Source organism: Corvus moneduloides, chromosome 3, assembly GCF_009650955.1.
Source record: "Corvus moneduloides isolate bCorMon1 chromosome 3, bCorMon1.pri, whole genome shotgun sequence".
In the NCBI taxonomy this organism is placed as follows: Eukaryota; Metazoa; Chordata; class Aves; order Passeriformes; family Corvidae; genus Corvus; species Corvus moneduloides.
In genome coordinates this window covers 105,569,001-105,582,616 of record NC_045478.1, presented here as the reverse complement: position 1 = coordinate 105,582,616, position 13,616 = coordinate 105,569,001, and the positions used below count along the sequence as shown (strand labels likewise).

Below are 13,616 nucleotides of genomic sequence, written 5' to 3'. Positions count from 1 at the left end.
AGCTGTGTGTTGGGTATAGGGCTTTGGATAAGTAAAAACTTAATCACTTTTTAATCCAGGACAAACTCCCTCCCTGCTATCTCAGGTCAGGGCATAGGAGGACAGGTGCAAGGACTAAAGGAGGCAGGCAGGACTCCCACCTCCTGCCAGGAAAAGCCATCACAAAACACTGCACCTTTTCCATACCTAGCCTGCCATGCTCTCTGCCACGCATTCATCACAGATTGCTACCAAGCAGGTATTTAAGCATTTTCCAATAGTCCATTCACAAGTGAAATGCATATTTGACCTCATTTTTATCATTAGGGGAGATAATCTCTTTGGGGGCTTTGGGGCAAACAACCAAGGCTCTATACAGAGAGTCTTTACAGGGACCACACCTTCCCTCCAGAGTTTATGGTTTCTACGATGCAATCACTCACCATAGGCACAAACCAAGTGTAATAGGGCAGGTAAAGCATGAAAAAATGCTGGAACAAGAGCAGCAGTATCTCACAAATCTGAGCTACTTAAGGTTGGACCAGGAGAAAGTTACAATTGTGCATTTTTGCTAGAGCAAGAGGACAGTCTCCAGACACACAATTTAATCTTTTCACTGAAAACCCGCACCTGGGGACCAAACACAACAAAAGAAATCACACTATGGAAGTGAACTTACAAATCACAACAACTCCTACAGAAGCAAGCTTGAGGTCTGCTGAGAACCTGTCAGAGAGCAAGTACCAGGACACAAAAACATACTCTGCATTTTAGTAAGAGGAGAGTACTCATGACTTTGCACCTACCTCAGAGGAGACAAGCAGCAGAAAGGCCCCTACCCTTCCCCAAGGAATTTAAAGAGCCCAGGGGTGTCTCCTGGGAAGGCCACCAGGCAGGTGCTAGCAATCAACACCATCTCCAGTCCCGCTAATACTTTGCTTAATGGGATTAAGTTCATTACAACCACTTCCCTCTGACTGGTTTGCTATCCCTCTCCCTGTGGAAAAGCTACAGCCTGCTCTGCCAGGAGCTATGCACAGGACTGCAGTTATCCAGGCAGGATTTCCAGCCCTTGGCGATGGTATCGTTCACTTCTCAGTGCATCCAAAGAAGACAGTGAAAGGCAGATTCAAGAAGTTATTTCAAATCATTTGCTTTTTATCTTGTCAACAGAATAAAACCCAGAACTTATACTGAAAGCAAAATACAGGAGAAGGATAATCTGCCAAGCCCTTTCACCTCTATTTCTCAATTTAGTGCTAAGATCAGGTGACACAGAGATAAGTCCCCTATCTCTCTCTTCCTCCACTTGAGAGGAAGAGTCTGCCCTCATAAAACTCAGATTAACCCCCTAGTTCACCAAGGAGCTGAATAATAGCACTAATGGCTTCTACCCGTGCATTCTGCAAATCTGGTGACAGGACTATCAAGAGCAAGGGGAAAATTCTCGGTGCCAAGACCTGTGCTAGGACACAGCACCCGGCCCAGCAAGCTGACAGCAGCATTCACAGTGGCTGTCAGACAACTGTAGAAGGACCTGTTTTGCATAGCTCCACTCACAGTGTGACATCTAATGTCAAAAAAACATCTGACGCTCTTTGTCAATCAGCAGAGTCAGCCCGACTTCGAGGCATGTGCTGAGCTATAGGCAAGAAAAAGAACGGATGGAACACTGAGCCTGCTGGGATGCTCAAGAGCATGAGATGAGGTAGGCAGAGTGCATCCCAGGATATCAGGTTCAGCACTGACATGGTGGAAGCTGTAAATACTTTATGTTTTAATTGGCTTGCTTGTGGAGTAAATGACTTACTAAAAATGGCATGCTGTTGGTCTAAATCCAGTTATGTACCATGTACCTCTCTGAGAAGATTAGAGTGAGCACATTCAGTTCAAAGTCTGTGCAGCAGCTCTGGGTGAAAGGCATCTGGGCACACTGCTTATCAAATACTCTATCCATGGTGGCAAGTCCTGGCTGCCAGCAGGTAACACCCAGAGCTCTGTCATTTGCTGAGCAAAGTGCTCAGAGGTGTAAACATCACAGAGCCAGCATTACACAGAGCACCTGTGAGCAAGGGAAATAGCCCATGCCCCCTGAAGACCGAAGCGGTTCCTTCCTGGAGATCACAGTGATGGACGAGGGAAGTTTGGGGCCCTTCACTGGCCTGGGCAAGGTGAGGAGGTCCAATAGCACCTGTAGCTTTCTGCTGAGCCCATGCAGAGGTGTATCATACTGCTCCTAAGAAATGGATTACCCCATACAGGGGCAGCAACAGCAGGCAATAGCTGTTCTCTCTTCTCTGGCTTGCAGCAGTGTGTCAAACATCCATTTGATAGCCATGCACCACTGCCTGCAGGTCAGCTCAAATTGGACTCCAAAATGCACCACATGGCTTTCTTTGAGGCAGGTTACAAGGGCAACACATTAGAGAAAAAGACTACAACACAACTAAAATGTTCTGTTAGTTTTAATTAAGCTCATCGCACTGGAAAACTTTCTGATTCCAGGGAAACACTTATCCTTGGGATTCCTGCCTTTTTTGTTTGCTTTTAAGCTTAAAACCACCCAAGTTTCAAACCAGCAAAGGGCTAAGTGATCCTGGTGAGCTCCCACTCAGGCTCCCGCAGTTTGCAATAAGCTCAGTGAGAGCCCATCTCAGCACTGGATATTGGATATGGTCTCCAGATGGTCATGCAGGGCATCAAGACAACAAATTACCAGGACAGGAGACCTGTCAGAGCCATCCTCTGTTGTAGGACTTCCTTTCACAGAAATGACATGCGGATTGCAAATGGGACAAAAAGCCTATGAGACAGCAACTCCAGACAGGATTTGTTTCTCACTGACTAACTGTGAATTCAGCTTTTTTCAAGCCATTTTCTGTCTCTTTACATATCATGCTGCTGTAGGAATTGCAAAGGTAAGGAACATTTTCTCAGGCACACATTCATAACACAAAACAAAGAGGAAGCGCTAGGTACAGGAATGTAACAGAAAATGTAGGTCACGTTCAAAAATATTATCAGGAGCATGCAGAGTATATCATACCTCTACAATGAGCTTTGCTTTCATGAAAATTAATTAGGCACAGATTTCCAGTATTGCTTTTCATTTCTGTTGCCTCAGCTCTTTGGTGTCACATCTCAGACAGCTTGGCCCTGCTATTCATAAGCACTGATCACCTCCAGCATGACCACAGCAATCGGGAGCTGCCCACTGAAACAAAGCTTTTGATATCTCAAAGGCCACATTCTGTCTCTTGTCTTGGATGAGAAAACAGGTGACTACTGCAGGTATGCCTGTAATCTCCAATGAAAGGGCCAGCAATGAAAGGGCCAGCAGAGACACAACAATGATTCTCCTTTGGTGGTAGCAATGAAGGGCAATCACAGGAAGAGCCTTGGAAAACCACTACAAACAGAGCTAATTTTTTAAAATTTACATACTAAACAGGATTTGACATAAGAAAACAATTTCACATGTTAGTTTCAGAGCAAAGGCTTCATTTCATCCCCTGAAGTAGAATACTGATTGCTCAAACCATGTATTTTCCAATACATGGCCCAGCTACAGATCAGCTAAATGTTCACAGGCATCACTCCAACGTCTCTCAATTTTCTTTCTCACTTCTCTCCCTGTCTGCTATTTTAGCCTTCAGGAATCTCAATAACTTTAGTATTGCTCCTAGTTTTTATCATCTATATTTGAAGATGTATTTATACAATGAAGGAACATGTTTTGAACAAGGAATTCTGCAAAGTTTACTATGGGAGACAAGATCACAGCAGATATGAGAGTCAATTCACAATATATTTTATGCCCATCTCAATCCCGTGGATGAAAAGTTGTAAAGGGAAGAAGAGCCTCTTTGGCTTCCACATTTTGTACATTCTTTAGTCCAAGAGCTAGGGCAGATTGCAGTGACTGGACATATGAGCATCACTGGAAAAGTAGTTTTCAACACCAGAATGGAAGTAGAACATTTTTGTTTAACAAATGAGGGGTCAGGCATCTGTGCCAGATAAACAGAGGATGGGCATATGAAGTTCCTACAGTCCTGCATTAGTACCTCTACAATCTCCTGTGTTGGACCTATGCAGCTACCCAGCTACTACAGCTAAGTGGAGTCTCATCCAAATCCTACTGCCTTCTGCTTGATGCATATGGAAAATTTGACACCTCCAACACCTATATTTACTCCATACAAACTTATGACTACACAGGTAAGTAATTCATGGCCCTGAGGAGGTCAAACCACAGATCTTCTAGCCATCAGTTTTTGCAGCTCCCAGAAAGTAAACAGGGTTTGAGCCAAGCCTCTGAGTGCAGTGTTCAGGGAACCTCAGTTTATGTGCTGCACATGCAGAAAGGGAGCCCATCATAAAATAGTATTTTTATTTCTGCTATATTTTCTCTAAAAACATAGGGTATACAATCATAAATGAAATCTTGCTATACCTCACTGTGCCAAGTGAGACAAAAGCCCCAAAGCCCTCATAAAAATTAAACCAAGACAAACTGTGCTCCAAATCCCCAGAAAACAAGAAAAACATTGCAACAGAGGAACATAATCCACTTGGCTCCTTTGTTGCTGCAGCACCAGGTATTTGTGTTCTGATGGAAACTGATGGTTCGTAACATCATAGATAACAACTCAGCAGCATGAATGGTAGTCCAGAGCAACTACATCATTGTGTGTTACTGCGTGATATTCCCTGAATTTCTGCATATTGATGCCCCTGAAAGTTTAACATGTAATGATTTGAGTGCAGGATATATTAAATTAATATATCCTTTCAAAACTTGAAACTATGCCTTTCACTTGCCTTTTCTTCACAAGATTTAAGAACATAAATGTAGTCTTAAGGAGCTATCTTCTAAATACTCAGCTAAAATCATGTTTCCTGAACAGAGACACAGCTTTTTAACGGGACTGTACTCCGATGTAAACACAGCCTCATATCAAGAAAGCATCATTTCAAAGCACTCTCCATATACCCATTATATCAGGCTGCTCTATGCCAAAAGATTAAACACTCCCTGTTATTTCCTCCTGCTTTTCCTGCAGAGCGATATTCTAGGGTTTGGACATAGATACAGTTGTTGTTTCTGGAACAGACTGTGAAAAACTGCAGCACATAACTTACCTCAAGCAATTGATAACGGGCCATTGTTCATCCTGCCCCACCACGGATGAAAGGAAGCCCACATTCCGTAAGCTTGTGGAAATTTTATATCTTCTGACTCCTTTGCCCCTTCAGAGCCATTTCAACAAACTAAAGACATTTCCCACTAAAAAGATTACAAAGGCAAAGACACAGATAATGATGCAGCTCCTCAGCTGTTCGTGCTGCAGCAGTAGGCATGGCTCAGCTTTAGTTGTCATATTAAAATAATTGACTGTTAATCACTTAGGCATTAAGATCAGTTTATCAACTCTACATTATCTAGCATGAAACCCATTGGCAGCTGGGCACTTGCTGTTTTGCAGTTATGGCATGTCATTTATTAAGGAGCATTGTCTTAGTGTTTGTTGCAATTTATGTTACCCCCTTGAACTTTTTCCCCCTTTTATCCAATGTAATGGCTAATTAATTAATTTATCTAATGGCTGATTTTATTTTATTTTATTTTTATTTTTCGTACAAATGGACCTCCCTGGACCTCGTTCCGTTTCCTCCTAGAGCACACCTGATGGAAGATTGCAAGCAGAAAGGTTCCAAGGATGGTATGTTCTTTTGGTGTGAACAAAGCCAGAGGACTTGCATGTAGGATAACACCCCTGACTGTTAACAAATCCTGGCACTTGACACGGAATCAGACTGGAAAGGCCTGGAGACAGTGATGTGCTTTAGAGAGGTGCCTTGCTCTGAGTGTAGCAGTGAAGAAACCCAGTTAGATACTGACCACAGGTGAGCAATGTGTACGTCCAGAGAACTTTAACATCATAGATGGTAACACAGCTGGAGGTGGGCAGTCATTAGTATTCACTAATTGGTATGCCCCTGCTGGACAAGAAACATATGAAATTAAAACTGCAGAGCTTTTGGTTTGGTATCACAGATTGTTTTAAACAAACTCATTTGTTTGGGTTTTTTAGTGAAATCCCCCATGACAATTCACAACAATAAGTTTTCTGGCAATTCTAAGAAGGTATGTAAATAAACTCGTAAACGAAAAAAATTGAATTTAAAAGTCCATCTTTTGAGCTGCTCAAAGAAATACAACTCTCACAATCCTTACCCAGCAGATTATAGGAGACATCCTTTCCTGGCAGGCAGTATTGGTGTTTAACATAGCAGCCATCTAAAATCTTGGTGGGGAGTTAACTTTCCGTACAGATTTCAGTTAGAATTTACCTGAAAAAAAAAAATAGCTGCAATTCTTTGCAGAGTGAAGCAAAAAGCCAACACTAATGCTGTGAAATCAAATAACCTGAATGAAGGCTGAAAGCTCAGCCCTAGTCCTTCCCACTCTCCCTTCCCTTTTGGCAAGGGGGTCTTGGGCAAGCTGCAATTGCCCTCTGTAAAGCAGAAGTAATTCTATTTACTTACTTTGCATGAGGAAGTGGATAAAACTTGAGATGCACCATCCTAGGCAAGAAAAAATGTTTGTGGAAGCCAACCAGAGTGGGAGATGGGAGCAGACCTCTGCTCTGGGGCCATGGTTGCTTGTTCTTCCCTTCAATCATGTGCTGGTGAGCCAAAAGCACAACTTGGCTGGTGCCTTCTGAGCTCCTGTAGGGCTTGTTCGATGGGAGACTGTGATCCACCCTTATGAATAATAAAAAGTAGCAGGAGTTCAACTCTTTTTACCAGCTGGAAAAGATTGAACAAGCTGCAGCTTCGTTAGAACCCCCTCCCCTCAAAGCTTTAACACCCAGCATCGTCTTGAATGGCAAGTGCCAGACAAACCTGCTGGGAAGGAAGAGCTCCTAAAACAGGGAACCCAACAACACAGATGCTTGTTTTCTTTGGGAAGAAGTCTCCTAAGGAGCTGTATGGCTGCTAGCAAGGTAACGCCAATAATTTTTGCAATTTCAAACAAATAATAGGACATCACATCACCAAAGTCCAGATATTTTAAGGCACTGAGTCAAGCACCTTACTCTCCTATGTATGTGTGAGGGAAAAAATCTGGGAATAGATGTGTTGTTTTAGTGTGGCAAGCAGTTTATTTCAAAACTGCACCACTTTTAGTTCTATTTGTAAATATAAGATTTATGAAACAAGACCGTTTAAGTGACTCAGCTCACCCATTCTCATGTTACTTCAAGAACAACAACATGCTGTGTTTTGGGGGGGATGTATGTCATTGAAGCACATACAATTCAAAGATCATTTACTTCCAGCTTCCAGAAGCTCTGCCTGTGGACTGAGCCCAAGCATGCAAAATTTCAGCCTGCATGTATTTGCCAAAATTGTAATCACCTTAATGATAAGGGCTTTGTTGTGGCAATGATGCAACCTACACCTGCCTGCGCTATGAACATGAAGTAAACGGAGTTAGGAGTATTCACAAATTCTGCTTTTGTAAATATATGTACACTGACAAAATGAAAACAACTAAAACCTCAGGCTGAAAATAGAAGGTGGAATTCGAACACTTTGATTTAATGGACCTGGGTGACGAGAACTCGCCACATGCAGATGCATGACTCAAATCTAGACAAGCTGCAAACCTTGTCTTACCTTTGGTTTGCTGTTGGATGCTTCCGAGTTGCTCCTCATGCAATGAAACAGTAAGCCCTAGTCTATTTCCAAAAGCACAGTGATGCCCAGCACAGAGGTGGCTGTGCCAGCACCAAGGGCTCCATTTGAAAGCCTGCAGAGCTCCTCTGGAATACCCTCCACAGTGCTGTTGTGCAATCCCACCACTTTTTCCCCCGATTCCCTCCAAACGCGTTATCCCGCGCCTGGGCTCTGCTCGGGGATGCACAGCAGGTGCCTGGCGAGACAGAGCTGCGTGCAGTGAGAGCACGGTGCAAGGCACGGGCGGCACTGACTGCCCCTCCGGGCTTTCCTCCTTGCCTTTCAGACTCGCAGCAGCCGACCTTGCATGCTGCCCTCCCCCATCACACCCTCCCGCCTCGCCCTCTGGCAACACAGAGTCTCACGGCCGCTGGACTGTGAAATAGCTCTTTTTTCGTTTTTGCCTCCTTGATGAGCTGAGATGCAGGTGAAGAGAAGGAGACAAGAGGCTGTGCCAGTGTTGGTGAGAGCTGTGCTTGCTGTCCTGTCCATTCTGAGGGAAATGTTTCCCAGCAGCAATGCAGAGGAGGCCATGTCCAGTCCCACTCAAACCTCAGAGTAACACAAGGACCCATGAAAGAAGGAGAAAACCAGGAGATGGTTCACACCGGGTGCAGCCACCTCTTTTTGATGTTCTGAATGCTGCTAGCTGGAGGCAGAAGTCTCAAGGTCCTGGTGAGGACAGTGCTCTACCTGTGGAGTCACTACTCCTGCTCCCTCCCATCCTATTTCCTTTGCCCACCCAGGCAGCTAAGGGAAGGGGAGCAGCATCTTCCACCTCCACTCACCTTGTACTCTGTCCTTCCTTTGGCAGAGGGGATGTGCTGGCCACACAACCCAAGATGCTGGCCACAACTATCTCTAGGCAGTGCCTTATCCATCAGAATGATGTTCCCTTCAGAGCTGGGGGGGATGGAAGAAGAATGCTGACTTTAGGTGCTCTCCATTTCACTCCCATGGAGTTTCTCCCTCTCCCTGGCTCCCAGTCTGGATTACATGGCCAGGGGACTGCAGGCAGCACTGGCTACATACGAATGGCTATTCCCAGGAGGAGGATGGCGGCGTTCTGGGTGGAGAGCGCAGCCACCTGCAGTCAGCAGAAGACAGAATTAATGACCTTTGTTACCTCATTAGTTGAACGGTTAGGCATCTGGTTTTGACAGAAGAGAAAATACTTGAAGCTGCTGTTCAGTATCTGGTGCTGAACAGAGGCCTTATGTCTATAGGGATTTTAGTCCAGCAATTTTGATGAGCCCTACATTCACCCAGAATGAATATATATCTGTACTCCTGGAGAAGCCATTCTAAAAGGAACTTTGAGCAAACCTTTGATAACTCTTCCCTTAAAAACATCCCCTTTGGTTGACAGGGTGATATCAAGACTTCAAATTGGAGCTGGTGAAATGCTCACACCAGAAAGGATGAATTTATCTTCCCAGTAATCTACAGCTGCTGTGTCAGACACCGTGCTGCAGTGTGTCCTGCTGTGTGCCGTATGCCACTTATAAAGCAACGATCAACCTTCCCAGATAGTGCCTCACACAAAGTGTTTACCAGAATATAGATTGCTGTGAGATACAGTTAAAAGTTGCTCAGAAATAAGAGATCAAGTAGGCTGACCATTTGTGAGGTCAGCGGTGCTTTTTTTTGTTGTGCCTTGGTTTTGCCTTTTTGCCTTTTTACTTTTTGCTGCCTTTTTTTTTTTTCCCAGCAGCATCTAAGTGCAATAAAATATCTGTGAGAAGAATTGCTATAGCAACAAAGTATGTTCTCCTAATGGAGGCTGTGTGTAATAGCCGACTGCCACTAGAACTTTAAGGAGAAGGAATAAAATCCATCACTAAAGCAGGAAAAGGAAAAGCATTAAAAATTAAGATTTTATTGTTCCATGATTTATGTTTACTTCCTTCACATCTCCAGATGATCTAGAGAAGTTTCAGGAGCTCCCTGCTCCTATTTACTGCTTCACACAAAAATTTTCAGGAACCCAGAAAAACAATGGTGTGAATGATCAATTAGCAGTAACATAATGATACAGTTTTGCACTCCACGGTAGCAGGATTGCTGTGAATATGAGGAATTAAGAGACTATAGCAGCACTGGGAGACCACAGGTAAGACAGCAGTTAAGACCAACACGATGCCGATACACAGCAAGAGGTCATCCTTCCTGTAAAGATTCACAAAATGTAGAGAGTGAGGGGGAAACTGCCACAGAGAAATAAAGTAATTAAGTTCAGGATCACTCAGCAAGCCAGTAGCAATGTCAGGACCATGTCCTCTCACTGTCCATCATCTAATAAAGCTGTTTATAAAGCTAATTTTACTGTTCTTGTGCAGTGTGATTGCCACAAACCTTAGGGTGCACTATACACGCAGAGAAGATGGTTTGTGTCAGAGTTCACTGGGATTGTTGAACTGTCCAAGGTAACTACTGTACCCCTGCTCCGTCGCCGAGCCCCAACCAGCCCTCACCTTTAGTGGGACACTAAGACCATCCTTCCCTTCCCTCCTTTCTTCTCTGTGGGTCAGACTGTGGTACCAGTGACAGCAGAGAAAAGGAGGATTATAAAATGGACAAGTTTTGACCTCCAAAATTATTACACAGGATATCAGGAGAAAGAGAAGATTGGTTGAAGAATTTAACTTAAAATCACAACAAGTTTTCCCCTCTGCTTCTGGAATGATGAAGCTTCAAATGGCTTCAAAGATGTTTCATGCTGATGGAGATAGCCTTTGTCCTGTTGAGCAAACTGAGATGCTGCATTAAGGTCAGTGGCAAAGCAGGGCAAAGAAGCAGCAAGTCCAGAAAAGTTGATTCCTACTGCCCTGGTTGAGTCTTTGCATACTCAGGTCTGGAAACTGCAGAAGGAAAGCAGAAAAATCAAAAGGCTCTTTTAAAAGATTCTCTCCCCACAGTGAAAATATTTCCTGGCATATCTTTGCAATGAACCTTGTTATATGTTGTCCTATTTATAACTCACATGTCTCCCTAACAAGCAAGCTCCTCAGAGGTAGAAAAGAGAGCGTGATTTGAATAGAGCTGTATATCACAGTTTGATATTCCCACTCTGGCTATGATTTATAACAAAAGCGTAGCAGCATGGGTCAGCCAGGGAGGGACATTCTGAAGAAAAGAAAACTGAATAAGTGAAAGTTTCCTTATCTGTATGAAAGGCACTTTTTTAACTGAAAGAGAAGAGTGTTTTTAACTCACATCCTACCAGACTAAGCAGCAAGTTGTCTTCATTTTAAAATACAGTTTCTTCCCATTAGTTCCGCCTCTAACATTCTTAAACAAGGCATTGTATCAGATAATAGTGAGAACAAGAAAATATGAGCGGCTAACTCACAACCAAGCACACAAGTGGTCTCAAAAATCATATAATGGTACACTTTAGGTGTTTACCATCTGTGAAAAACAAACAAACAAAAGCAGCACTAGAGTTTCCCTCAGAGAGCAGAGGTCACCTTGGGTTAAAGCCCTGGCAACAAGAATCAGTCCAGACAGCAGCTCCTTGGGTGGGAGAGGGCAGAGAGCAGGCAGATGTGCACTCTTGCCATGACTGCTCTCCTCAACCTAAGGCACCTACTGCTGCATAATTTCTTGTGATGGACTGAGAGGAAACCTGAAACCTTCTAATTTGGCAATCTCAGACAACTGAAACCCAGTAAAAAGGCAAAGCTGTCCTCATGTACACTGTAGTGAGTTTTACAGGCTAGGGCAAAATAGGGACACATCCAAGACAATACTGGAGCCTAATTTCTCCACCAACCTAAATGTACAAACAGGGAAGAGATTAAAGGTTCAGAAAATCAAGGGCTGCCATCTCCTATTTGCAATTGTGAACAGGAGCACCCAGTGATTAGTCATGCTCTTTTTTCAGCATTCTCTGGTCCCATGAAACTTTTATTGCTTTTTCATCTGTTGCCCAGCTATTATCACCTCCTGCTCTTCTGGGTAATCATCTTAAAATGAGAATTGTGCTGCTAGGTTGATCCCTACTGCAGCCCCACTTGTGAAGCTCTCCCAGTTGCCTGCTGGTTCCCAGCATCCTCACTGTTTTGGGCATCATGATGAAACCCCTATTCTTCCTCAAGGTAGAAGGTCAAATGCGGCCAGTGAGCTCCAGTTAGGGGGCCAGACAAATAAACCATATGCAGTCCAGCAACAACTTTTTTGGTTCAAGCTACCACATAACAAAAAGAGTTTTGAAAGAGTCTCTTGCTTGTGTCTATTTACCCTAAAATGATGGAACTAGCTTTGTTTAGAAACTGAGCACAAGCTGCGTTTCCTCCTGAAGGTTTAGCAAGTTTCTACCCAGCTGGGAACTGTTTCCCAATCCCAGAAGACCAAGCTTGCATAAATGTTTACAGATTAAGTTACTTACATTCTGAGTAGGGGAACAGGGGAAGGAGTAAGGGGCTTGGTGAAGTGAGGAAGTGTCTATATGCCTCCCACCAGCTTTTTCCAGTTGCCATTGCCTACCAAGGTGCTGCCTAGCTGCCACCAGGACCTGGGGGAGACAGCAATGGCTCTAATAGTTCAATAGCTCTTGTTACAGTTTTCCCATCCTCAGAGGAAGCTAACTGATCCTTGTCTCATCTTTCAGTAGAATACAGCTTATGTACATCACACTCTAGCACAGTCCTTTCCCTGATATGCATGGCTTTGACAGACTGCTTATCCATCCACCAGTCAGTACACAGCAGGCTAATAATGGGCTCATACAGCAGCTCTCTCCCATTTAAGAGCTTACCTCACTGGGGAACAGACTGATGGAAAGGTCCAGCTCTTTAAACAGGATGTTATTCAAGTGGTGTAAAGGTGTTTGGGCTTTCTGGGAAGTACTTTTGTTGTACTACTACAGCTGAATGTGAACTGCAGGGACTTCCCATTGTATCAATGACAGAATGCCATCACAGATGTTAGCTGGAGTTACACCACCCTTCAGTGTTTTTCCTACCTGCTCCACAAATCAGTTAGCGTGACTTGTGATAACTAGTTTCGCTATCAGGTTTTCCTACTGAAAAAAACTAATCCTATTCTAATTGAAGAGTTATACTATACTGCGTTTGATTTAACATGAAGGTATAAGAGAAAGAATGAAACTAAAGATCAACTCCTCAAGCAGAACAGTTATAAAACAAAGCCATAAAAAGTGCCTCTTCCATTTACTTTGTTTGAAGATGATCTCATTTGTATTGTGGGCACAGATTTACCCTGTTCAAATCAAATTTCTATGAATAGAAAAAAACTGTAACTGTGATAAACACCCACAATTATAGCACTTGATTTTCTCTTCCATAATTTAGCACAGCTTTAGCTGGTAAATTCTCTCTTCTTAGGAAAGGAAATTGTAAACCCTGAATTTTTCCATAATAGTTTGCAGAGTGTGTGGTGTGCTGCTCTGAGTCGCGCACATTGTCCAATGGTGCCTAAAGCAGACAGTACCAGTCATAGAATCACAGAAGAGTTTGGGTTGGAAGGGACATTTAAGAGCCATCAAATGCACTCAAATCCACTGTCTATATCATTGATAAGGACACTAAACAGTCCTGGTCCCTGTGTGGACCCGTGAGGGACACCACCTTTCACTGATCGTTGACTGGACATTGAGCTATTGACTCATATTGACTCATATTGACTCATATTGACTCATCAAATACTCAAATATGAGTCATATATATGAGTCAAATATGAGTCAATATACTCAAATATGAGTCATGGAGCTATTGACTCATATTGACTCATATTGACTCATCCATATCTTCTGGATGGAACTATCCAACCAATTCCTCATCCCGGCATCAAATCCACTTCTCTCCACTTTAGAGAAGAGGGTCTTGTAAGGGAATGTGTCGAGGCCTGTCGGGGTCCCTCCCCCC

General features: G+C 43.5%; 1 protein-coding gene across 1 annotated transcript in view; it reads right to left on the bottom strand.

Moving 5' to 3' along the window:
- Nucleotides 1-906, bottom strand: part of LOC116441366 (follicle-stimulating hormone receptor) — a 214,991-nt gene extending 214,085 nt beyond the window's left edge. The window contains exon 1 of the mRNA XM_032103184.1: nt 786-906. The gene's annotated coding sequence lies outside the window, so the exon portion shown is untranslated. The remainder of the gene's footprint in view (nt 1-785) is intronic.
- Nucleotides 907-13,616: the final 12,710 nt, after the last annotated feature.